The following is a 25,264-nucleotide window of genomic DNA, read 5'->3' as shown; positions in this document are numbered from 1 at the left end:
TCAATAAAATTATAGTTATTTGGCAATAATTCTGATAATTTCTTATTTTATGTTATATATTTTTTTCTCTTTTAATCTCCCAATTTTCAGGGTTTTTTCTCTAGAGACAGAGTGCAAGCTACTAGAGCAGTAATAGTGACAAACTAAGATTGAAACACAGCAAGTGAACAAAAAATATTAGTTGATGGTGCTGCTGATAGGGAATATAAAGAAAGCTCTTAGCAAAATAATGATGAACATAGGTTTTTGTTTGTTTTATTTTAGAAATTAAAGTAAAAACCATTTAACCAAGAGTTGATGACTCCACATGTACCCAAGCTGCTTTAAAATAGTCTGTGAAAAAGGGATTATTCTAAAGAAAAACTAGGCTGTGGTTAATACTATTTTCATGACTGTTTCAATGCCAAACATGTGTTATAATGCCCAGGTGGCATTTACTTGTGAAGAGCACTGTGCGGTTCGTTCATGCATCCTTTCAATTAATACTTGTTGAGAGCCTGCTATATGCCAGTCACTGCAATACAAAGTGAGCAAAACAAAGTCCTTTTCTCATGGACTTTACAGTCCAGTGGAAGTTCACAAACTCAAAATAAATCTTAAGAAATACATAACATGTTCGAGGTGCCTGGGTGGCTCAGTCAGTTAAGTGTCTGACTCAGGTCTGATTTTGGCTCAGGTCATGATCTCACAGTTTGTGAGTTAGAGACCCACGTCTGGCTCTATGCTGACGGAGCAGAGCCTGCTTGGGATTCTCTCTCCCTCTCTCTGCTCCTACCCACACTTGTGCTCTCTCTCTCTCTCTCACTCTCTCTCTCTCTCAAAAAATAAAATTTAAAAATTTTTTTTAAAAAGAAATACATAGCATGTCAGATAGTAGTAATAAGTGCAAATATAAAGAAAAATGAGGCAGGATAAATGATTAGAGATTGGTGGTAGTGATGGGGTGGTATTTTATATAGTCAGGGAAGATCTCTCTGATAAGATGACATTTGAGAAGAAATCAAAGGAAATGACTAAGGGAGCCAGTGGCTATGTGGGGTAGGGATTGCACACAGAGGGGAAGAGAAGCAAAGAACCTGAAACAGCATACTTGGCCTGTTGGAGAAACCATGAGAAGTTCAGTGGGGCCGGGGTCGAGTGAGTGAGGAGACAGTACAGTAGGTGAGATAGAGCAGTGGGGGAAGGGTGGGCAGATCCAGGAGGAGTGAATGTGGGCCTTTGCAGGGACCTTAGCTTTTACCATGCATGAGACATTAAAAGGTAATCATTGGATGGTTTTGAACAGGAGAGTGAAGTCATCACTTCTTAGGAGAATTGCTGTACTTACTGTGTTGAAAATAAACTACAATTGCACAAAGATTAAAGGGAGGTGAGGAGACTTGCCTCAGGGGCAGGAGGAAGATCACTTGTTCTACCAGGTGGTTGTAGCAGTGGAGGTGATAAGTGATAAAATACTGAATGGATTTTGAAGGGTGAGCTGACAGGATTTGCTGATAGATTAAATGTGGGATGTGAGAGAAGGAATCAAAGATGAGTCTGAGATTTTTTGCCTCCAAATTGGAAGAAGTAGTCTTTCACTAAGAAAAGGAGGATTGGGCTTTAGGGGTAGAATTGGGGATCAGAATTCAGATTTGAGCTTATCAGGTTTGAGATGCTTTTTTAATATCTAAGAGGAAATGTTGAGTACACAGTGAGGTATAGATTAGGAATTAAGCAGCAGTAATGGAGAAGACATTGTCAAATGGTTACTGGCTATTGGGAAGGCAAAAGACAAAACAATAATTTAGAGGTTTTCTTTATGAAAAGACCTCCATGGCTTGTAAGAGAAACTTGTATCAAAAATGTAAAAGTTAACCTCCAAAAATTATGAAGGTTAAGAATCTCTAAGAAGGTAAAAAAATGAAAATCCTATGTTGTGCCCTGAAATCATTAGTTTACTAGTTTCTCTAACTCCATATATATATAAAGTTTACATAAATGAATATAATGCTTTGTAAGTCAATGCACAAATCAAATTAAATCACCGTGTCAGAAATCATTTCCCTTTTTTTGGAACGTGTATAAGATTTTACCTGAACATTTTCACAAAGTGAAGAGAGCCAGTTTTACAAAGTAATCCAACTGAGGGCAATTGAAGGAAAATATTTTTCTTTTAAATATGAAAGAACCTAATGTTAGAACCACCACGATAGCCTGTCCAAAATTCTGTGAAGTAATATTTATAGAAGAGGGGATACCAATTTTTCCCTAAAAGAAGCATGGTAAAATAATTATGTGGATGTATCTGAGATTTCTTTGCTACTGAAAAGGAAGAGAAATTTAAGAAAGAAGTTTCAAGTTGCTGGCTCTCTGCACAAATAACCAAGTATGTCAGAAATGTCCAAGAACATGGAAATATGATCTTTTTTTAAATGAAGCATTCTTTTTGGAGATAGGGTTAGAAAATAGTTTTAAATGGATTAAGAATGAGGGTTAAATAAAGCTTTAACATGTAGAATAAATAACATAAATTCTCTGTTAAAATTATGAGCAAGCCCTTCTATAGCAACAAATGAAATCAAACATAAAAGAGACATCTCTGTTTCAATATGAATATTTTGTCTTAAACTGTCCAATGCAATTGCCAATACTTATTTAGCTACAGATACTGATGTAAGTAATTGTTAGTGTGTCTCTCATGTATGCTTGCATATATACATTCATCTTAGGCTGTATATAATTTACCTGTAGAGAAAGATTTAGAAAGCATGTTAGCACTAACTAGGAACAAATCCTTACTGTTGGGCAAAATATGTGTCTCATCCTATGCACAAAGAAGCAAGCATCCCAACATGTTATATACATAATGACTCATTTTAAGCTCACTTCACATAAATATCAGTGGGTGCTTCTGGAATATAAACATAGACATCTGTTGAATCAGAAGAATATAAATCATTTGAATAACCCAGTGACATTTTGTTGTTTCCAAAAGTCTATGAGTCCCCACTATTTACCAGGCAGGAATAAACATATATTTATATATCTAGTAGATGAATATATTTCATAAGTTCTTTGGAGACCTATAAGAAAGTGCTGTTGAAAAATCTCTAAAAGTTCCAATTGTGAAAGACACATCCCCATCCTTTCCATCTTATCTTCATCAGGAGCTAATCCAAGCAAAGCTGTATAAGCAAGAATGCATTATGGTTTCCTGTAATTAGTACCTTATTCTGTCTCTATATTTGAGACATTTTTGCTAACTTGTAGCACATTCTGAATTCACTTTTCTGATCTCCTCTCTAATGGAGTAGCATCACTAGACTCATTCCAGATGGAAATGGTATTTTGTAGTTGCATCAGGTAGGGTAGAGAATCCTTTTCATGTGTAAACATTTTGGTGCATCCCCACAATGTCCTGCAATCTGCAGATTGGCAGATGATACAAGTATGATGTATGGAACATAACTAGTTGGTAAATAATACCGTTGAAAATTTTCAGGAAGACTGGACTTGAAGAGTTGGCTTCAAATTGAGGAAAATGCTTGTCTTTGCCAAATACTTTGATTGTGAAAAACAAAAAGGAAGGTGAGTGGGGGAACAGAACACAGGTATTTACTACCCCATTTTCTTCCATAATGAATCTTTTGTTGTAAGCATAATGATAAATTCAGCAAATTTTCCAAAACTAAGTTACCGATCCAGCCGTTTTAAGTGGTTCTGAACTATTTGAAGAAAGGGATGATGGAATGTTAACCTGATTACAAGAAATTATTCTTCTTGGAAAAGAAAAAGAAATTATTCTTCTGGGTCGACACCATTTCAAACTATTTCATATGTTTGGAAGAAACATATCTCGGCTTCAATGACATCACGCAAGACAAAGGAAGAAACTTCTTTTAACATTTTCAAAAGGCTTCTCTCCTTGCAACCACAGATGGCTTGTATGAGGATAAAGAAATCATTCTCTGCATGTTATGTGCTACCATCACAGGTCAACAACACAGTCTGTTTTCATTCTTTTCTTTTGCTTACTTTACCTCGGTAGTCTTTTAATCCTCCTAATTTTGAAAATCAAAACAAAATAACCCATGGAATTGTTTTGTTTTCCAATGAGTATCAGGAATGAAGAACTTTCCTGATGACTGAAGTAAAAGTGAAGGGCATGGAGAGGTGTAGTGTTCGGTGGTTTCAGTGGCCAGAAGAAGCTTGGAGGAAGGTGAGGAAATGGAGCATCTGGCAGGGAGAGCTGAGTTGCCCAGAAGGACAATAGACATGCAGGGATGCTCAGATGTGAAATAATCCCCCCAGTCCTGAGAAAACAATCAGTCTCTTTGAAGTTAAAACTATCACTCTTGGCACTGTTTGAAAACCTGGGCTTATCCTCTACCAATTGTCATCTGGCTTTTTAATGTTATAGAACAGAGCAAAGTTGTCCTTATATCTGATCTTTGCCCTTTTCACCTCTGTTTTTCCTCAATTCCTATTCGCAAGCTGAGCTCTCACACAGATGCTTTCCTTTCCCTTCCGCTTTTAATTTGAAATCTATGAATAATGCAGAGTTAAAAAAAATTTTTAATATTTATTTCCTTTTCAGAGAGAGAGACAGAGAGACAGAGCGTGAGCAAGGGAAGGGCAGAGAGAAAGGGAAACAGAATCCGAACCAGGCTCCAGACTCTGAGCCATCATCACAGAGCCTGACGTGGGGCTTGAACTCACAAACCACGAGATCATGACCTGAGCTGAAGTCAGACGCTTAACCAACGGAGCCACTCAGGCGCCCCAATAGTGTATATTTTAAGGTATATAATTTATATCTTTCTCAGAAAGCAACTGAAGCAAAAGAAGCAGTGTCAATGGTTCCCATATGAACTATCACCTTGTAAGTAGGCATAACAAATTTTTGGAAAAATATGGTAAAGCCAGTTTCTCCAGGGTGCATTTTTATCAACTATATCACCTGCATGGAAGACATACTTAAGGGTTACCTTGGTTTTACAGCAATTTCTGTTTGCTGAATAAAACATCCACTTCTTCCACTTTTTTGAATGAAATCATGATTTTCATTGTGCTTGTACCAAGTGTTCTTATTTCCCTGCTGCTGAATACAATAATATAAATATGAATAAAGAGAAAACATGATCCAAGGTAAACCTTTCATGTTTCCTTACCATAAACAAAAGTAAATGATATTAAACCCACACTAAATATGCAGATTTACCCAGAGCACTATCTGTTGAACACTTAGGATATTTCAGGTACTGTGCCAAGTGATTTAAATGGGCTATCTTATTTAATCCTCACATTGTCCACAAGAGAGAGATGTCCTTGCCTCCATTTCACAGGTGGGGAGACTGACACCCAGCAAAGTTAAAGAACTTGTCAAAAGTCAACCACTGGAAAGTGGTGGAACTGAGATTTGAATAAAGGTCTATTTCAGAATGTTTGCTCTCAACAGCTGCATTTAATTATTTTCAATAAAGTAGTTGAGGAAATTCTAAATGTCACAAAATCCTACTAAGTTGTATAAAATGAAACAGTCAGAAGGAACATTCTTATCTGCCTGGCTTCATCTCTAGCTTCTACTTTAAAAAGGATTTTTTCATTCATTTTGATATTTTACTGAATCTAAAACTACTCTCCAACTATAATAATGGAGATTTACTTATATATAATCCTGTGTTGACCTTATATTATTCTTAGATTGGTAAAAATTCTCGATTTTTATTTACTATTCTAATCCTGATTTTGTTAGTCATCTCCATCCCAGATTGAAGACCATTAATTTGCCTTAATCTCAGAAGATGATCCCTACCTATCCATTCCTGAATATTTAAAAAAATATATTTTATTTTTTAAATGTAACATATTTGAACAGATTTCAAGTATATTTAAATAGCAAAAATGTATTTTTATCCTTTACGTTTTCCACAATTCAATTACACAAGAAATCCCTGATACACAAATTGATTTTGTTCTAAAAAGTTAATTTGTAGGTCAGTTAGACACTTGGAACAAGTAATTAATCCTTATAAACAAAGTTAAAAACAGAGTTTAGGTTCCCAGGCCAGTCATAAAACCTTAAAAATCCATAATGAAGGCTGAAGTACAGTACTTGTAATATTACCATAAGTTCCCACTCTTCAAAACAAGTCATTAGTGATTCAGAAAAGCTAACGTGGAGGAGAAAGATTCAATTTAACACAAATATTTAATAGAAACTCTCTATTTAAAATAATAAATAAAACATAAGAAAGCACCCTCTAAGAATATTTCAGGGTTTTTTTTGTTGTTGTTGTGAAACGCTGATTAATATGAAACTCTGATTAGTATGATAAAATGGTTGAGTAAATAAATGTAGACCTCTGCTTCTGATATAACACCTCTGAGACAGATGGATCAGAGAGGAGCACAAGAATTGAGAAATGAATTTAGTGAGAAGACTGCCCCCTATTCTCACCTCCTGGCAACCTATAACCAGTATAATATGCGTGCTCAGTTCCACAGATGCTTTATATATCCTAATGGTCTCCACAGTGGAGTGTGCACTTCCCAGGAAGTATGCGAAGCAATCCATTGAGGTAAAAGAAGAAATTCTCATTATGTTTTATGTGCATGTATATTTGGATATGAGATAGAAAGGAATTAAGCTCTCTTGATATTTCATACTCAGTTAAACCTGGAATCCTCATCTGGTTCAGATACTTTTCTGCCATGTTTAGTGTTTGAGGGTACTGAGGGAACAGTGGGAGTGAACAGTGGTGGTGTTTTTCTTCTCCTTTTTTTTTTTTTTTAAAAGTAACTCTTTGTGGAGATAAAATCATAAGCATAAGCACAAATCATAAGCATACAGATTGGTGAATTTTTACAGAGTGAACACATGCAGATTGATAATGGAATATCACCGGCAGGTCAGAAACCTCTTCAGGTGCCTTCTCATTCATCTTTCCCCTCCTTTAAAACACTAATTCCGACTTTGATTACCATAGCTTAGTTTTGCCTGCTTTTGAATTTTATACACATGGGATCATGCAGTCCATACTTCTTTGTGTCTAATTTCTTTTGCTCAACATTATGTTTGTGAGATTTCTTCCAAGTTATTCAAAAGACTTTGTTCACTTTAGTGACTGTGTATTACTCCATTGTATAAATATGTCATTTGTTTTCATGTATTGCAATTTATTAATTTATTGTAATGCTAATGGAAATTTATAATATTTCAATTTTGGGTTTTTTAGAATGATGCTGTTCTAAACACTTTTGTAAGTATCTTTTGGTGAATATATGTACATATTTCTGGTAAGTGTATATCAAGAGATGGGATTGCTGGTTTATAGGACATGTTCTTTTGTTTTCCAAAGTGATCGTTGCAACTTTCACTCCTGCCTGCAGATCATAAGTTGCTTCATATTCTCAACAAAATCATTGTTATTTTCTTTTATTTTAGCCATTTTGATGGATATTCAGCAATATATAACTGTGATTTTAAATTGTATTTCTTTGATTACAAATGAAATTGATAATTTCTTCATATATGTGTTGACCATTTGGGAACCATTTTTTTTTAAACATCTTTTAGGTCTTTTTCCCATTTAGATTATCTTTTTTTCTCACTTTTTAATCATTCCTTATTTATTCTTGATATGAGGTCTTCGTCAGTCCTTTTTCAGATAAATATATTATAAATACCTTCTCCCACTCTGTGACTTGACTTTTTCACTTTCTTACTGGAATCTTTTGATAAACAAGTTCTTAATATTAGTCAAGTCCAATTTATCAGTTTTTTCTTTTATGGTTAGTGCTTTTTGTGCAAATCTGTTTAATAAATTTTTGCCTATTTTCATGATGGTGAAGATACTCTCATGTTATCATCTAAAATATTTATGATTTTATTTTCAGATTTATATCTACTTGAAATTAATTTTATGTATGGTCATACTTTGTCTTTTTTCATGGGGCTATCTGGTAGACCCAGCATCATTGATTGAAAAGATCATTCATGTTCCCAAGGGATTTTCTTTTTTGTGGATTTGCTTTCACTACAGTTTACATGTTCCCAATAAAAAGAATTTATGGATTCATTTTTTAAAGAGTAGGATAGTGCAATATTTCATCCTAAGATGTAGATGATCAGGAAGATCTTTGGTATTTATAGAAGTTTACTATTTCATGTCAAAGGACTTAAAGACGAGCCAAATCGACTTATTTTACAAAAAAAGATGAGTTGCAAATTTCTTTTACTTTCTCTCTTTTCTTTCTTTCTTTCTTTCTTTCTTTCTTTCTTTCTTTCTTTCTTTCTTTCTTTCTTTCTTCTCTGTGTGTGTGTGTGTGTGTGTGTGGGAGAGAGAGAGAGAGAGAGAGAGAGAGAGAGAGAGAGAGAGAGAATCACTGACTAGAAGTGGTATACTCTAAGAAATTACTTTCAATTACAAACAATAAAAACTTAAAATTTCCCTTCAAAATTAAGATGAATTTAAACAGAGCAGACTAAGCAAATGCTCTTCAAGCAAAAGTACAGAGATAGCAAACGGATATGCATATTAAGAAATACTTAACATTATATAATTTTTGCTATTAAAAATGTCACAGATTTTAAAAATGTAAAAAACTTGGCAAGAGAATTTTCTAAGCTGTTTAAAAATATTATAAATGAAGAATTTTAGTTAATTTTGAACAGATTATTACAAATACAAGAAATATGATGTCTAGTCATTAATTCAAGGATAACTGATTAACATTAGGAAATATAAAACTTGCTACCTGAATTTCAGCAAAAGCCTTTGCATAATGGATGAATTGGAGCAAAAAGTAAGTATAATTATTTAGCAAGTTCAGCCGGAACTTATGTATCTTTGTGAGATATCTTTATTATCTATTAAAGGCAAGTTTCAAAATAAACTAAACTCAACCAGATCTTCTAATCTTTAAAGGACAAATGTGAAATCAAGTTTTAAAAAATAAAGTGGCATTCAATCACATTGTTCTAAAAATGTCATCAATATAGTTTCTTAATGAAAATGTATTAGTTATCTATTGATACACAGCAAATTACCACAATTTTAATGGCTTCAAACAACACTCATGTGTTAGCATTCAGTTGTGTAGGTCAGAAGTCCAGCACAGTGTGGCTGAGTTCTTCACTCAGAGTATCACAAGGCTGATATCAAGATGTTGGCAGAATTGAGTTCTCACCTGGAGACTGAGGAAAAATTGCTTCCAATTTCATTTTCTTGGAGGTGGGGGTTATTGGATGGAGGTCCTCATCTTCTTGTTTTCTGTCAGTTGGGGGCTGTTCTCACTCCAGAGCAGCCTTCATTCCTTGTTATGTGGCCTCATCCATCTAGAAGTTGATAATGATACAAAAAATTCTTCTCATGCTTTGATTCTTTCTGACTTCCTCTTTCACCAGCCCTCAGCTTTTAAAGGAATCATATGATTATATCAGGTCCATGCATATAATCTGCCTATTATCTGTCAGCTGATTTTGGGTCTTAATTACATTTGCAAAATCCCTTCCCAGCAATATTTCAATTAGTGTTTGTTTGAATGCAATAACTGGAAGCCACTGGTACCTACACCAGGGGCTAAGAATTTAGGGGACTTAGAATTCTGCCTACCACAGGGACAAAAATGTTACATGAATATCTTGATTATTACAGAATAGTGATTTTGCTGTATGTAAGACAAGAAATAAATATTATGGGAAAAACATAACATCACTTACAAATTATTAACATTTCATTTATTACTCAAACATTGCTGTCTCGTCAATAGAACAACAGTGAGAAATAATAATTGATTTAGTTATCTTTGATTTTTTTGTGTGCCAACTTTCAGTAACATAAAAGCAAGAATTTTATTGGTGCCTAGGTGGCTCAGTCAGTTAAGCATCCAACTTTGGCTCGGGTCATGATCTCGCGGTTCACGAGTTTGAGCTTCTTGTCAGGCTCTGTGCTGACAGCTTAGAGCTTGGAACCTGCTTCAGATTCTGTCTCCCCCTCTCTGCCCCTCCCCCACTCATGCTCTCTCTCTCTCTCTCTCTCTCTCTCTCTCTCAAATAACTAAACATTAAAAAAAAACAAGGATTTTACACATATTTTAATTTTTTAATTAAGAAGATATATTTATCTAGAGGGAAATATTTGTATTAATAGTTCATTATTCTAATGTATAACTTTTACATGTTTAAATATATTGTATATGAGATGGCCTTATATACACCGTATATGGTATATAAGGATGAGCCTACTCTTTTCCCAGTTAATAAGTCTTTCTTTTTTTTTGTTATTGTTAGGCTTAAGTGATTCAGGTGCTTACTAATATTTGCATGTGTGGGACTGTCATAGAGGACCAAGACAATTTGTTCATCAGTATTCCTTGATTCCCGTAGCTACTCACAGGGTCTTTGGGCCTGCCAAATCACAGATAAGGTATATAAGGAACAATCCTACAGCAACTCCTAGTCACTGTCTTCTGTTATACCACTGAACATCCCTATTCTGGACTGCAGAATAAATAAAATGCTCCTGAAGCAAACTAGTTTTCCAACTGATTTGATTTCCCACCCTTATGTTTAACAATCCCAGTGCTCCCATGGTTTAGATGATATGTGCAAGGTCTTTGTAAAAGGACAATTTAGTTAAAATAATTTCTACACTTCTTGTACTGATCATTTTAGCCTTCTGAGAAGATTTCCTATGATGAAAAAGAAAAGTTTCTTTTTTTTTAATTTTTTTTTGATGTTTATTTATTTTTGAGAGAGAGACAGAATGCGGGTGGGTTGGGGCAGAGGGAGAGGGAGGCACAGAATCTGAAGCAGGCTGCAGACTCCGAGCTGTCAGCACAGAACCTGACGCGGCGCTCAAACTCACAAGCTGTGAGATCATGACCTGAGCCAAAGTCGGACGTTCAACCAACTGAGCCACCCAGGTGCCCCAAGAAAAGTTTCTTTTGCCCACTAACGTTCTATTGGTAGTATCTCAAGCATTGTCATGAAGTGATGTGAATATATAAGGCAGTGAGAGGTAATTTGAGGCAGCGTTACTGCCACAAATTTGCCTGAGGTAGCTTCCCTAAGCTAATTTTTTCCTCCCCAATAATCTATCAGCAGGAAAAATTGGGATTTGTATGGATGGGTTCCTTATATGTTCTTGGCCACATATAAGGAACTCATTCATACAACATCAAATCTTAACTGCTCAGTATTCAAGGTGAGTGCAACATGACATTTATTCAATGATAGTCCTAGGATCTTTATGTGAGACACTGAAGTTGTGGTTTTGGGCCAACCAGACTTCTGAAAATAATTAATGTAACATAAGATGACTAATGAGGAAACACACATGAAGGCCGAGGACTGGATCAGGGACACGTGGTCACTGGAAAGTTCAATAGCTTGGCCGCTGCCTTCAAGACATACTGATAGGGGCGCCTGGGTGGCTTGGTCGGTTAGGCATCCGACTTCGGCTCAGGTCATGATCTCACGGTCCGTGGGTTCAAGCCCCGCGTCGGGCTCTGTGCTGACAGCTCGGAGCCTGGAGCCTGTTTCAGATTCTGTGTCTCCCTCTCTCTCTGCCCCTCCCCTGTTCACGCTCTGTCTCTCTCTGTCTCAAAAATAAATAAACGTTAAAAAAAAAATTAAAAAAAAAAAAAAGACATACTTATAGTTCAAATTAGTGATTCTCAGATGGCATTGTTTTCCAATCTTGTTGGAAAACCTGGTTGCTGAGTACTCTAGGCACAAATAATCCACAGCTAAACCTCTGATGTATTTCTTTTTTTCAGCAGCTCCCTAGAATCTTGCAAAATCTTGGTTGTGTTTTATTTATTCTAGGACTCCAACTAGAGTTAGAGCTCAAACTAGAATCTGTACATCCACTGTTCATTACATTAGTGATAATGCCTCAACTCGATTAACAGAGTTCTCATCTCCAAATAGAGTATTTCTTACTTGGTTGTACTAAGTTTTCCTATTTAACTAAATCACATCTCTGAATGAAGGTAATTTCTAATCTTGATTGCATATTCAAAATGTAATTACCTGGGGAAGAGGAAGGAAATAATACAAACAAAGACCTTATATTTGTCCTAATGATGACATGGTGAGAAGCTGGGAGCTATTTAAATTTGATACCCATTGTGAATTCACAGAAGAGGACTGAAGGTTAGTACAAGGATCTCTAATTCATGGAACTATTTGATGCTTCCATGAGCAAGTATAGATATCTATGCACTCCTGTTCCCTAGAAGGCGATGGGGATGTACTTTTGTTATAACTGTGTTTTATTTCCCAAATTGGACATTATCATTCCCAAAGACTCTGTGAATCCAAGAACAATATACCACATAAGCATGTACAACATATGTAAAGAATAAACAAGTGGATTTCCTTTTCTCAGGAGCACGGTCATAACCTGGCTATACATGAGGACTGAATGAACTCAGAAGGCATTTAAACTTTATTGTGTCTTAAGTCCAAGAAAGAAAATGAGGAAAAAATGTGTTTATATTACTAAACTGTTTTCCATTTTAGCTAGCCAGAATACTGGGATATGCCATTCCCAAATGTTGCAATAATGGCTTACATTTTAATGTGTACCTGGACAATGTAAAAGAAAAGGAAAAAAAGGAAAATCATACTATACACTAGCACTATTCAATAGAATTTCCTGAGATGTTGGAAATGTTCTAAATCTGCACTGTTAAATATGTTAGCCCCTGGTCAAATGCAGCTGTTGAGAATTTGAAATATGGCTCATGTGACTAAGGAACATTTTAATTTTATTTAATCATAATTAATTTAAATTTATATTCAAATAGCCATATATGGTTAGTGGCTGCCATATTAGACAGTTAGTACAGCAATAGACACAAAAATAACAGGTTCAGTTCCAAATAGAGACATACTCAAAGATACCAAGAATTTCAAAATCTTATTCTAGTTTCTAATTCCTGGGAGAGAACTAATCCTTGTGTTGCAATTTTAGTACGGTCCTTCAATTTATTCTAGTTAATGATTAATAATACCTAGACTGCACTTCTCTAATAGATTGTAAAAGCTCCCAGAGAGAAATAATATGATCTCAAAATGTAACTCTAATGTACTGTAACCTACCTTAGACATTTAAATATTTATTACAACAATTTGCTTAGTAAGAGCACAATGAATGCCTTTAACAGATAAGGATAATTTAGACCAGCAAAATATCTAAATGTGCATATTATAAAAATAGGGCAGTGATTTAGAGCACAGCCTGAATATTCTTTATGAAGTCCTTGTGTGTGTGTGTGTGTGTGTGTGTGTGTACATGCATGTGTGTGGTTAACTGTGTAAATCTCAAGCAGTAGACACTTTCCAGAGTACCCCAGATTGTTGTCTTTTGTCTAGTTTTTGGTAAAGCTATATGAATGTAAAGTGGCCACTAAAAAAAAGGGGGAGCTTTACAACAACCTCAGACTTCTGAAGTAATATTGAACAAATCAGTAAAACATTTAAGTGAAGTTAATAAAATAAAGTGTGGTCATAAAGTCTATTTATTATAGTTCAGATTATAACATGTAACCTCATCTATAAGGGTCATCTTTATATGGTATAGTTGTCAGTAAAAAGGGTATATTCCATGTATTTCCTGAGTTAAAACAAGCAGCAGTTGCTTCTCCACATAGCCTTTTGTTCCTTACCACTCTCAGCACTGCCTAGGGCCACCACTCACTTTCCTATAATTGCCCCCAGAACACTAGTGCCACTATCCTCCTTTTATCATACTGCAGTTGTCATATAGGGAAAGTCCCACTTATCTTTACTGCCCTCCCATAATTTCTCATAACTCTACCAAGAACAACAGGTTACGGATTCACTGAAGGTTTTATGATAACCAGAGGGAATTGTAATCTGGAATAATGATATGGGGATGGACAAGAAAGCCAAGACCGGATGCTGATGTTCAAGATAAAGCTTTATAACCTCTAAAAGATCCTGCATGGGGTGACTATCTTGTTAGTCTTATTTCCAGCTCAAGTACAGTCCTCATCTCATCCTCTCAGAGAGTGGCTCCTTTAAACCTTCACCCCTAAACTCAGGACTTGCCTCATATATTCTTCCCAAAATAGGGAACCCCCATGTTGTAATCTCCCACAAGGTCACATCTTTGCCCCAAATCCAAGATACTCAGAATAGTCCAGGATGGGTTTGTTAGGCCAAATCAGAGTCTCTCTGGCCTGGCTGACCATCCTTGGGGTGTATCCAGTTCTTTCATTGGGTTTTCTTCTCCCACTAGTTTCTCAGGTGAAAACGAATAAAGCAGATCTCTGTATTTGACAATATTTTTATGATAATTCTATGGCTTGGTTTTCTGAAATCTTGTAATCCTCAAGTTCATTCAAATTTACAGCAGGAAAGTAGAAAAAAGCCATGGGCTAACAAAGAAATAAAAAGTCTGATAGTAATAACGGGTGCCAGGTCATAAGAAAAAATGACATAGGAGCAATTAGAACAACATAGATTTCTGGCAGAAATTTTGGTAAAAAGGCAAGATATGCCTTACACATAGTATTAAGTCAAGGAAGGGGTAGGAGGAGAAGAAATGGTTCCATACTGTAGTCCACAAATGTTGTAAAATGATTGTCCCAAGTTATCAAGTAAAGGCTCAATACATTTAATATATCGTCTTTATTAAGGCAAGGAAGGATATAATAAACTTTATGAGGATATATGCACACACATACACACACATACATATTCTTACCTATTACCTAAATTATGCATAATTTGGTTGTTTCTTTTTTTAATGTACATTTAAGTTGATTTTAATATTTTATAGTTTTTAACTTTTAATTTTGAAATAATATCAGATTAATCAAATTTACAAAGCTTCCATAAATTTTAGCATCTTACACAACCATAGTACAATAATCATAATTAGGAAATTAAATCAATATAATACCAACAACCCATCAAGAAATTTCACTCAAATGTTTCCAAATTGAATTTGAATTTGGATTTGGATTAGTGGAATTCCACAAATGCCCTTTTTACTGATTCATACATAAATCTGAAATCACTCACTGTATTTAGTTGTCATGTATAAATTTGGTTTCTAAATTAATTTATGTGATTACTTCACAATATTATCCTAGTAACTTCTGAACTCAAAGCGTTTTTTTCTTCTGTGGCTCATGCCGACATTTAATTGTGGTGTATAACAAATGACAGTAAGATTCACTTGTTTTTCTTGAAATATGTCTATTAAGTTACTATTTAGTAATTACTAAACATTTACTTAAATAATAAAATTACTAAATTATTATTGGTAATTTGTACATTTTTGCTAGTTTAATATATTTCTATCAAGTTGGTTTTACTTTAATTCTGTAGTGGAGTCCTCCAGTTCTGAACTTCAGTGGCATAACAAACCTGTCCTATTGCCTGTCATTCTCTCAGCATGCTGTAAATTAGACACATAATTGAAATGAAAATCAGCTATTGGCTGTAAAGTATTCTGGTGTGTCAAGAAGCAGACTACTAGCTATCTTAATCTTGTCACTAATTACCTGACGTGGAAATTATTTAGCTTTCCCATACCGCAGTCTCTTCAACTGAAAGAATAGGAAATTTTTCTCCCTTAATTTCAATGCTGATGTGAAAATGTATATGAAAGAACTGTATTTGAAACTGACAAAAAACAGATCATTAAAAAAATTATTTTCAATGATCACAGGATAGTTGTTACCTAAAGAAAAAACAAGTCTTCTCCATGCTTATCCTATCCAATTTTTTCTCATAATATAAATAGGTCAAAATGGCTTCAGAATCCCAATTGGTGACTTGGAACTTATTCTTTTATTGCAAAATTGGAGCAACTGATATGGCAGTAGATTATCTAGATTATCTAATCCACATGAACTTCTAATGGAAAAGAATTGCCCACATTCACTAGACAGTGAATTTTCCCTGATGCTTTCTTTTTTGTATGTGCTTAAAGTGAGGCATAGTAATACTCTTGAAGGACAGGAATTATTATTTGATGATAATTATGTCACTTATATAATAATAAATTCAACAATTTTTATTGAGAGCCACATATTTCTAAATGCTGTGAGGGTTACTATTATGAATGAAGAAAGACATATTGATGTAAAACTTATAATTGAAAAATGTAAAATGGCAAAATGGGATGAGTTATTAATTCTACTTGAGAGTATTAAAGAAGACTTTACATTTGAAGCAATAAGAGATCTGAGTCTTGAAGACTGAGTTGGATTTTTAAAGAACAATGAATAGAGGGTTTCTACTTATACATAACAGAAGTATATAGAACTACATAGCATATAGATTACGTATTCTAGTTGCATAAATATGTAATACTGTGTATATTCTAATACTGTATAGAATATGTATAACATATTCTATATATTTATTCTGGTTATACATGTTTGTATTTATATGTATATACATATATATACATATATATATAAGTGAAATAAGTAGCATGTTTGTGGACTCATAAGAGATTCAGTGGGCTTGGAAATTCAGCAGACTTATGAAGAAAAGTTGTGGGAGACAGAATGGAAAGATGGACTGAAGGAGAAGATGGATTTGTGGAAGTATTCTTCTGAATGCCATATTTATTTTGGACTTTATTTTATGAGAACTATCGTCACCTCTTGATTGTGAGAGCAAGATTTGTGTGTGCAAAGCAGTTGATATTTTAGGAATGCAGTCAGTGCCTGACTGGGTGAGGCTAGAGAGAAGTACAATCATCTGTGAGGAGATAGAGACTAAACTAATTGCTCCTGGATAATAGGGTAAGGTGAAGATATGATTAAAGGTGTTACAGGAAAATGATCAGTAGAACTTGTTGGCATATTGTACATAAGGTAAAAGGGAAAAAATAATCAAAGATGGCTCTTATGCCTGATAGATTAGACAGCTGAGGTAAGCGGCGATGTCATTTAGTGGTATGAAAAATCCAGAGGGAAGAACACATTGGCAAGTGTTTTTGTGCTGTGTTCAAGTATATCTAACATGAAGTTTGACTTTTTAAAAGTGAAGTTGTTCTGGGTGTTGGTAAAAGTTCATGTTGTGTCTCTGTGTTTGGGTTTCTGGAGAATGGTAGTGATACACGTTTTCAGAAAAAAAGTTCAGGGTGTCAAATGCATCATAAATATTGAGTTCATGAATTTATTTATAAGATGATAGCAGGAGATAGGCTGGAAACTTTTTCCTAGGCAATGATTTTTGAAATTTCTACCTTTGAGTCATATCCTCTAAGTTCATATTTCTCAAATCTTGGCCACTAGGGCAGCAAACACTGGCAATGTGGAACTTATTCAAGATACAACATCTTAGACCCCACCCATTACTATTAAGTCAGAAATGCTGGGCATCTGGAGGCCAGAATCTGTTTTAAGAATCCCACCACGTGATTTTGATTCACACTAAAGGATTTGAACCTTGGTTTCACATTGGGACCATCTGGGGATCTTTAAAATGTTCTGATGCCTTGGACCACCTTTAGTAATTCTGATATAGTCAGATGTAAGGCCTGGGCAAAGGGCTGGAGATTTTGAAAGTCTCTCAGGTGATTCTACTGTGCAGCTTGGGCTAAAATCTATATTTCTAAAGAGTAACAATAAATAAATACCAAGAGGAATGTTTCTCAGACTTTAAAAGTGCAAACCAATCATCTTCAAAATGTAGAATCTAATACAGTGGGTCTGAGTGCAGCCTGTAAGTACATTTCTAGTCAGCTTTTCTGTGAGCTTGACCACAGACCACACTTCAAAGAACAAAGCACCAGAGCACAGTCATCAGGCATGTATGATACCTCTCCTACAGATATGAAAAAACAAGGGATTAGTAGCTGAGGATGATTTGTCTGGCCTGGGAATTGGTTGCTCAAGAAAAGAGATTGAAGGTGAGAGTAGGAACCAATCAAATTTATACACATACTTAATTTTTAAATTACTTTTAGATCAAGTTGTCCAAAAGCACAAGTGCTTCTTTAAAAGACTAATCCTTTAAATTAAAATATTGGACAAAGCTAACCTGAAGGGGTCAAAGTTAAATTTTTGCAGGTAGGCTCCAAGAGACTCATTGGATTATCTTGGATTATCTTATTCCTAATTTTTTCTTTTCTTTTCTTTTCTTTTCTTTTCTTTTCTTTTCTTTTCTTTTAGAGAGAAAGAGAGCATGAGTGGGAGAGGGGCAAAGGAAGAGGGAGAGAGAGAATCTCAAGCAGGCTCCACACCTAGTGCAGAACCCAACGTGGGGCTCCATCTAATGACCATGAGATCATGACCTGAACTAAAATCAAGAGTCAAACACTTAACAGACTGAGCCACCTTCGTGCCCCTGGATTTTCTTATTTCTGCCATGTTTTTCTGGAGAGGACAAGAGTGTAATTTTCTGATATAACTTTGACAGTCCTATTAACTATTATTCTGGAAGGATTAACCTACATGGGCTCATATCAATCCAGTCACATGTTAATGGGAAAGTTAATTTCCATTTGTGTGTCCTATTAGTAAAAGTCAACCTCTAATTTTGGAATTTTAAAACCATGGGGAAAAAGATCCCTAAAGGGAATTATGTAGTCTTCCTTTTGTTGTTTTTGCCATTTTTCAAATAAATGTGCCTTTATGGATTTAATGAAAATTCAGTTTAAAATGTGGTTGAAGAAACCAACTTAGCTGCCCCCTTTTACTAATGATAGTAGTCAAATCATTACTTGTCTAACTGAGCTCAGCAATGTCCTAATTAGCAAAGGGTTGATCTGAGCCTGAGGTGACAGCTTACCCTTTGGCTCTTGAATTCTAGCTGCTTCTTCATTAATCAAAAGTAAAAATAATCACAAAAGTTAGAATGATTAAATAAGACCTCTGCCTTTCCGTTGAATCTTTAGGCTTCTGGTGTTAGAAAAAAATGGACATTTTTTTCTTGTAAACTGCATTCTAGACTTTTTAATTGATTAGTGAATGAGTGAAATTATCTTGGATGGGAAAAGTATGAGAGATTTAATAACAGTAGTTAGTCAATATTAAAGGGAAATGGGTCAGAATGGAGTTAGATACCATACATTCCTACTATGAATTAACCCCCATTTTCCCGAGGGGATGATTCGAAAGGAGTTTTTAAATTATGTATATAAAATGATTAAATATCAACTTTTAATATTTAATTTGTTAAGTAAGTTATGAAGTATAGTCAAATCACAAGTTATATAATTACATTTTAATATAGAAATACACTTTTTCACATTTCTTGAAAATAGTTTAGTCAAGCTTTCCATGTGCATCTTCTAAAAGTCTTAATTGTCATTAGAGTTCCTTGTTGAATCCTCTAATGCATTTGTTGAGAGCACATTATTTTATTGGTCCACATGTTTTTTTTTTTTAGCTAAGACCCCTTTTGGATCTGTATATGATGTTCTCACTGGAAAATTTATCCTAAAAGTATACAATCAAAAAATATGAGTACATTTGGTTTTTATATTGTCCTATGTGTATATGCATTCATGATTTCTCCAACACAACCATTTTCTGCTTTGCTTTTTAAGTAAATTTTAAAAGGTTTATTTACAATCAAATCCTTGCAGTTGTGAAGTCATACACACTAGAATAATGAAGAAATCTGTAGTATCAAAATTGTTTCTTGCTTTCTCACCAACTAATTAATCACTGCATACTAGTACTGACCTGTGTGGTTTCAGACTAATGTGTCTTTTTCCTAAATAGTACTTGGTTAGTCAGAATTTAGGGAACTGAGAGAGGACCAGCAATAAGTAGACTTTGTGAGACTTGGATGTAAAGTAACTATATGCTGTTGTCTGAGGGTTAATATTTTAAGAGGAAAAAAAAAAACCCTTTGTCTTATATTTGAACATACCCAGAAATAATGATGTTTAGTTCATAGAAATTGTTTTAAAGCAAATTCATACTAATTATCATTTCTTCTGAATTCTACATTCAATTTTATTTTTATTTGTATCTGAAACTGATTATGATTAATAAAATATTATACAACTTAGTAAATTTTCCAAAGGTGTTCATGTATTATATAAAAAGTGAAATACACACTATATACTTTCTTTTACGAGATTGAAGTCTCTGTGGAATATATTTCTCCTTTTGCTAAAAGATCTTTTTCCTGGGAGAAACAAATTACTTGGGTTGGTATCTGGAAGCAAAATTCAGTACTAATTTAATCTTAGGGATTTTCCCTTTAAATTTGTGACTTCTAAATTTGATCCCACTTAAAAAAGTTGTGCTTACCTGTATATTAGCCAACTTTTGTGAATGTCAGCAACAAAATTGTGCCACTTTCCACAATGCACATTTTTTTATTGTTGTGGGTATAATTTGAAGGTTGTTCTCTGCTGGGTTCTACTGGGTTCGGCCCAGGTCCATGAGTCCTCTCGTTCCTGGATCCCTTCTGAATGAGGAGCCACCATCTGTGACATGATGTTCTCATGGCAAAGAACAGCTTCTCAGGTGGGACAGAGCCAATCCAGACAAAACATTTAAAACTTCTACTTGGGAGTACTTGGGTGGCTGTGGCTTGAGCTCAGACTCTTGATCTCAGCTCAAGTCTTGATCTCAGGGTCCTGAGTTCAAACTCTGCATTGGGTTCTACTTAAAAAACAAAACAAAACAAACAAAAACAGTAAAAAAATAAAACTTTTACTTGAACAGATGTATATCACATCCCCTCACACTCCATAGACCAAAGCAAGTCATGTTACTAAACCAATGTCAGTATGGCAAGAGGATATATTCCTTGCCAATGGGGAAGCATGACAAAGTTGGGGAGGGGACAAATAATTCTGAGCAAATAATGCAATCTACTACTGATAATCACTTTGGTGACTGTCTTGTAATTTGTAACACTTACTTAATCATCATTAGAACTAGAATCAATGTCAGCAAGTGTGAAGGACACATATTGCTTTTAGTTACCTACAATGGCCATGAAATTAGATGAAGATCAATCATGTGAAAGTTGAGAGAAGTTATTCACTATGTTTTCTAATGGACTTTTAGTTTCTAATGATGCTAATAATAATTTCCATTATGCTTTTTAAACTTCTCAGAATAATTTTCATTTTTAAGTCCTATTTGAGAGTTTTTTCCTCTCTGTACCATTCCTGTCAGTGCAGCCTCCAAGTCTGGTTCTGTTCCAACTCTTCCAGAGATTCTAGGAGATATTTAATTTCCTTTAGTATTTCTGCTAAACTAGCTAGACTAAACTCTTTTCTATATATATCCTATGAAGTGGATATGTATCCTCAAGAAGTTAATATATAAGAAAGTACCTAGCGTATGGTATGCATTTAAAACAGTCACATTCCTTCTCAGTCCTATTTCATTTTGAAAATGTTGAAATATTTGTTAATTTAAAACATTACTCTATTGATTTTTTTTGTCCTGATACTCTCAAATTCTTAAGAACTGCTTACCCTAATTTTTCACATTGTTTCTGAAAGCCTGGGGGTGGTAATAAACATAAGATGAAAAGCAGTTTTCCCAGCATTTTCTGAAGATGCTTCTAAATCAATCATCTGTCCCAGACTATCAGAAGAAATGCAGATTTAAAATAAGCTGCTTCACCGTCCCCATAAGTTTGTTTTTTTTTTTTAATTTTTTTCCCATAAGTATACTTTTATATATGACATCCATGTTTCATGTTTTGGTTCACAAAAACACGTTATCCTTGGAGCTGTTGGGTTAGGAACATGTGGAGATTCAAGAAGTGTCATACTAGGAGGGGGCATGGAAGATCTGAGCCCTTTTGCTCTACAATGCCCTATGTATCTCTTTCATGTGGCTGTTCTTGAATTATATCCTTTTATAATAAACTGGTAATCTAGTTTTAGGTCTTGCTACCAGGTGGTGTGTCTTTTTAGGAAACTTGACAGAAGAATTATAAGAATTTTGAAAGCACAGTTGATGATGATTACACATTTGTCATCAAGACAGACTTTGAAAATTTAGGGCTCATACATCTCATTAGATCACCTTTTCATGAAGCATATATACATGGATTTTTCATGGATGTAAGACTGTCACAGGTAAAATTGACGGTAAAGCCATTTGCTTATGAAGAATATAGGAAAGGTAAGATCTGACAGAAGATAGACCATGTGCACAGAGTCCACTTAAGGAAATTGCCAAAAGTTAACAAAGAGCTGGCACTTAATAATTGAGGGAGAGGAAGAGAAGGAAAATCTACATGGAAAAAGAAATTAAGAGCCTTTCTAATATTCTCATCAATGACTGGCTTAAAATTGTTTGAGAACACTGACTTCAAAGCAGACACAAAGAGTAAAGAATTAAAGCTTTTGAATCCAGTTGTTTAAAAAATTAGTGAAGGAAGAAGACTCCTAGAGCAATAAATATTTTATGAAAAAGAAGAGGAGGAAGAACTGAAAGGAAAACTGAGTGAGGCAGAAAGTTCTAAGATCTCAGATGATAAAAAAAAAAATGGGTTGAAAAGGTCAGGAAACAACAGACTTCTCCACCAGGAGGAGAAAACAGCAGGAAGGACTTAGGGAGAACCAGCAGACAGTCCTCAAGCCCCAGTTTTATGATGTCAAAACAGGAGAACTCAGAAGCTTCAAAGATTCTGTCACAAAGCAGAAGCTGATGAATAAAACCCTTGAAGATCACTTGAAATTTGAGGCAAAAAATGGGACATTGAGTGTATCAGAAGCTAGGGCTGGCAGCAAACAATTGACATTCATGTGAAAAAGTTCTGAACAGTGGAATCAACAGGAGGCTGAGAAGGTGCACCAAGAGAGGGAAACATTTTGTCGTTCAGCAGTCACCTGAAGTCAAGACACAGAAGAGGACTGCTGTTTCGCTGAATTTGGAAACAATCCTAATTCTGATTTGGAAGAAGCACTTCTACTCCAAATTGGTTATCATTAGAGTACCTTAAACCCAGACAGGGGAATGCACATTTTGAAAATTTCATGTAAATACCTTTTTTTTTTTTTTTTTTTTTTTTTTTTAGAGAGAGAGAGAGAGAGAAAGTGCAAGTGAGCAAGGGGCAGACAGAGAGAGAGAAAGAAAGAGAGAGAGAGAAGCTGGGCTCACCTTGGGCTCATGTGTTTACAGGAAACAGGGCCGGAACTCACCCAAAGCAGGGCACTGACTCACCCAATATGGGACTCAAACTCACCAATTGTGAGATCATGACCTGAGCCTAAGTCAGATGCTTAATGACTGAGCCACCCAGGCACCCTATGTAAATTCTTGATACATCTACACAGGAAAAGATTTGATAACTTGTCCCTGCAGGGGTAGGACTTTGAAACTAGGCCTCCCACCAACTGGTCAATACATGGCCCCAGGGTGCTTTTCATACATTGTTGCTTCTCATTAACATTGGCCTTTTACCCCTGATTTTAATCAGGTAAACCAGGTTGTTTTAATATTGTGAAATGTGTATCATAAAACAAAAGGTTATCCTGTGCTAAAAATGAAGATTGATCTTCTTCTGGGAACTTTTTTTGCTTATAATACCTGCTGCCATTTATGATTAAAGCATTCAGAAATACCATTCCTGTCTTATATAGTATATGTATTGCTATGTTTGTGTTTATAAATATATGTTGATAGATTTGTTACTTGTGTGTGTTAGGGATTTTTTAAAATGTATATGTTATACCAAGAGAATATAATTTAATGGCAATAACTGGAAGCAAGAAGTGGAAACTACTAGTTATTCTTCTAATTTTTCAAAAGATTAAATATGGATTTTTATCTGTTTCTTAAGTTTAATTAAAGACAACTGGCTGGAGAAGACATTACAAAAAAACCTTCATTTGAACAACAATACACTACCCTTAAATATCACTGCTTCAGTTGATTTAACTTCAAAATCTATCACCCTGTTAATTATCTGGATAGATTTGGCATTTGGCTTATCTGGTTGACATTATTTATGTCACTCCTGAAGCTGAATGTTTAAGAGGGCCATGGACACAAATACAGAAGAATTATTATGCAGCCAGGATATCTGTCCTCCCTGTGAGAGCCTCCAGACTAAGTGGGTTGTGTTAATTCAATGACCCAGGTTGGCTATGTGGAAGGGAAAGGAAGTAGGGAGAAATGACAGGATAACGGGATCTATAGGGACTCTGGTCCTCAGGTATTCTCTTTAGCGTGCAGATAATAGTCATTTATTTTTACTATTAAAAACTTGGGCACCTGGGTGGCTTAGTCAGTTGAGCATCCGACTCTTGATCTCAGCTCAGGTCATGAACTCTCAGTTTGTGAGATTGAGCACTTCATTGGGCTCTGCACTGACAGTGTGGAGCCTGCTTAGGTTTCTCTCTCCCTCTCTGCCCCTCCCCGCAAGCACATGCTGTCTCTAAAAAAACTAAATAAATAAAAATTTAAAAACCTCATTTGATATAAAATATTACATATTTTGGAAAATGTATTTTTAATTAAAAAAGAAAGATCACTAGAGAAAACCCTGTTAGCGTTTTTGGTTACATATTTTGAGACTTTTTTCGTTTCTTTTTTTCAATGTTTATTTATTTTTGAGAGAGACAGACAGAGACAGAGTGCAAGTGGGGGAGGGGCAGAGAGAAGGAGACACAGAATCTGAAGCAGGCCCCAGGCTCTGAGCTGTCAGCACAGAGCCCAATGAGGGGCTCCAACTCATGAACTGCAAGATCATGACCTGAGCTGAAGTCAGACGCTTAACCGAATGAGCCATGCAGGCACCTCGACACTTTTTTCTATTTATACATATTTTCTTTATATGATTTCATAAATTACATATTAGTTATTATTTTGTTTTGTTATCTAAGACTCTAAATATATTTCCCAGTCTATAATATATTCTATTTTATCATTTGGATGATTGCACACAGTATTGTACCATATAAAGATTACACAGCTCTTTAAACCAGCTTGTTTGTTTTTCTCTTCTGTTTCATTTTTCAGGCATAAATCCTTTTGAGACAAGCATGTTTATAGATCTACCTTGGGCAAATGCATTATTATTTCTTAGGATAAATTTCTAGAAATGTAAACCCTAGATCAAAGAACATATCTTTTAAAATTGAAAAGTTTTAAGAACATATTATGGAATTTTTCTCTAGAAAATTTGTATCAATTTACATTCCATTCAGTAGTGTTCATGAGGGGATCTGTTTTCTCCCTTTCACTGATAATGGATATTATCATTCTTTGTAATCTTGACCAACATGACAGCAATTAATAATGGGCTGAATTTTTTTTTTTTTTTTAAGAAACATTTCAATACCCTTAT

At 34.9% G+C, this 25,264-nt stretch overlaps 1 pseudogene; it reads left to right on the top strand.

The window, feature by feature from the left end:
- The first annotated feature begins 4,120 nt into the window (after positions 1-4,120).
- LOC123596417 lies at positions 4,121-23,539 on the top strand (annotated as a pseudogene).
- The last annotated feature ends 1,725 nt before the right edge of the window (positions 23,540-25,264 follow it).

This window comes from Leopardus geoffroyi, chromosome B1 (genome assembly GCF_018350155.1).
Source record: "Leopardus geoffroyi isolate Oge1 chromosome B1, O.geoffroyi_Oge1_pat1.0, whole genome shotgun sequence".
Taxonomy (NCBI): Eukaryota; Metazoa; Chordata; class Mammalia; order Carnivora; family Felidae; genus Leopardus; species Leopardus geoffroyi.
Note: the sequence above shows the minus strand (reverse complement) of the source record. Positions and strands in the feature narration are given on the sequence as shown.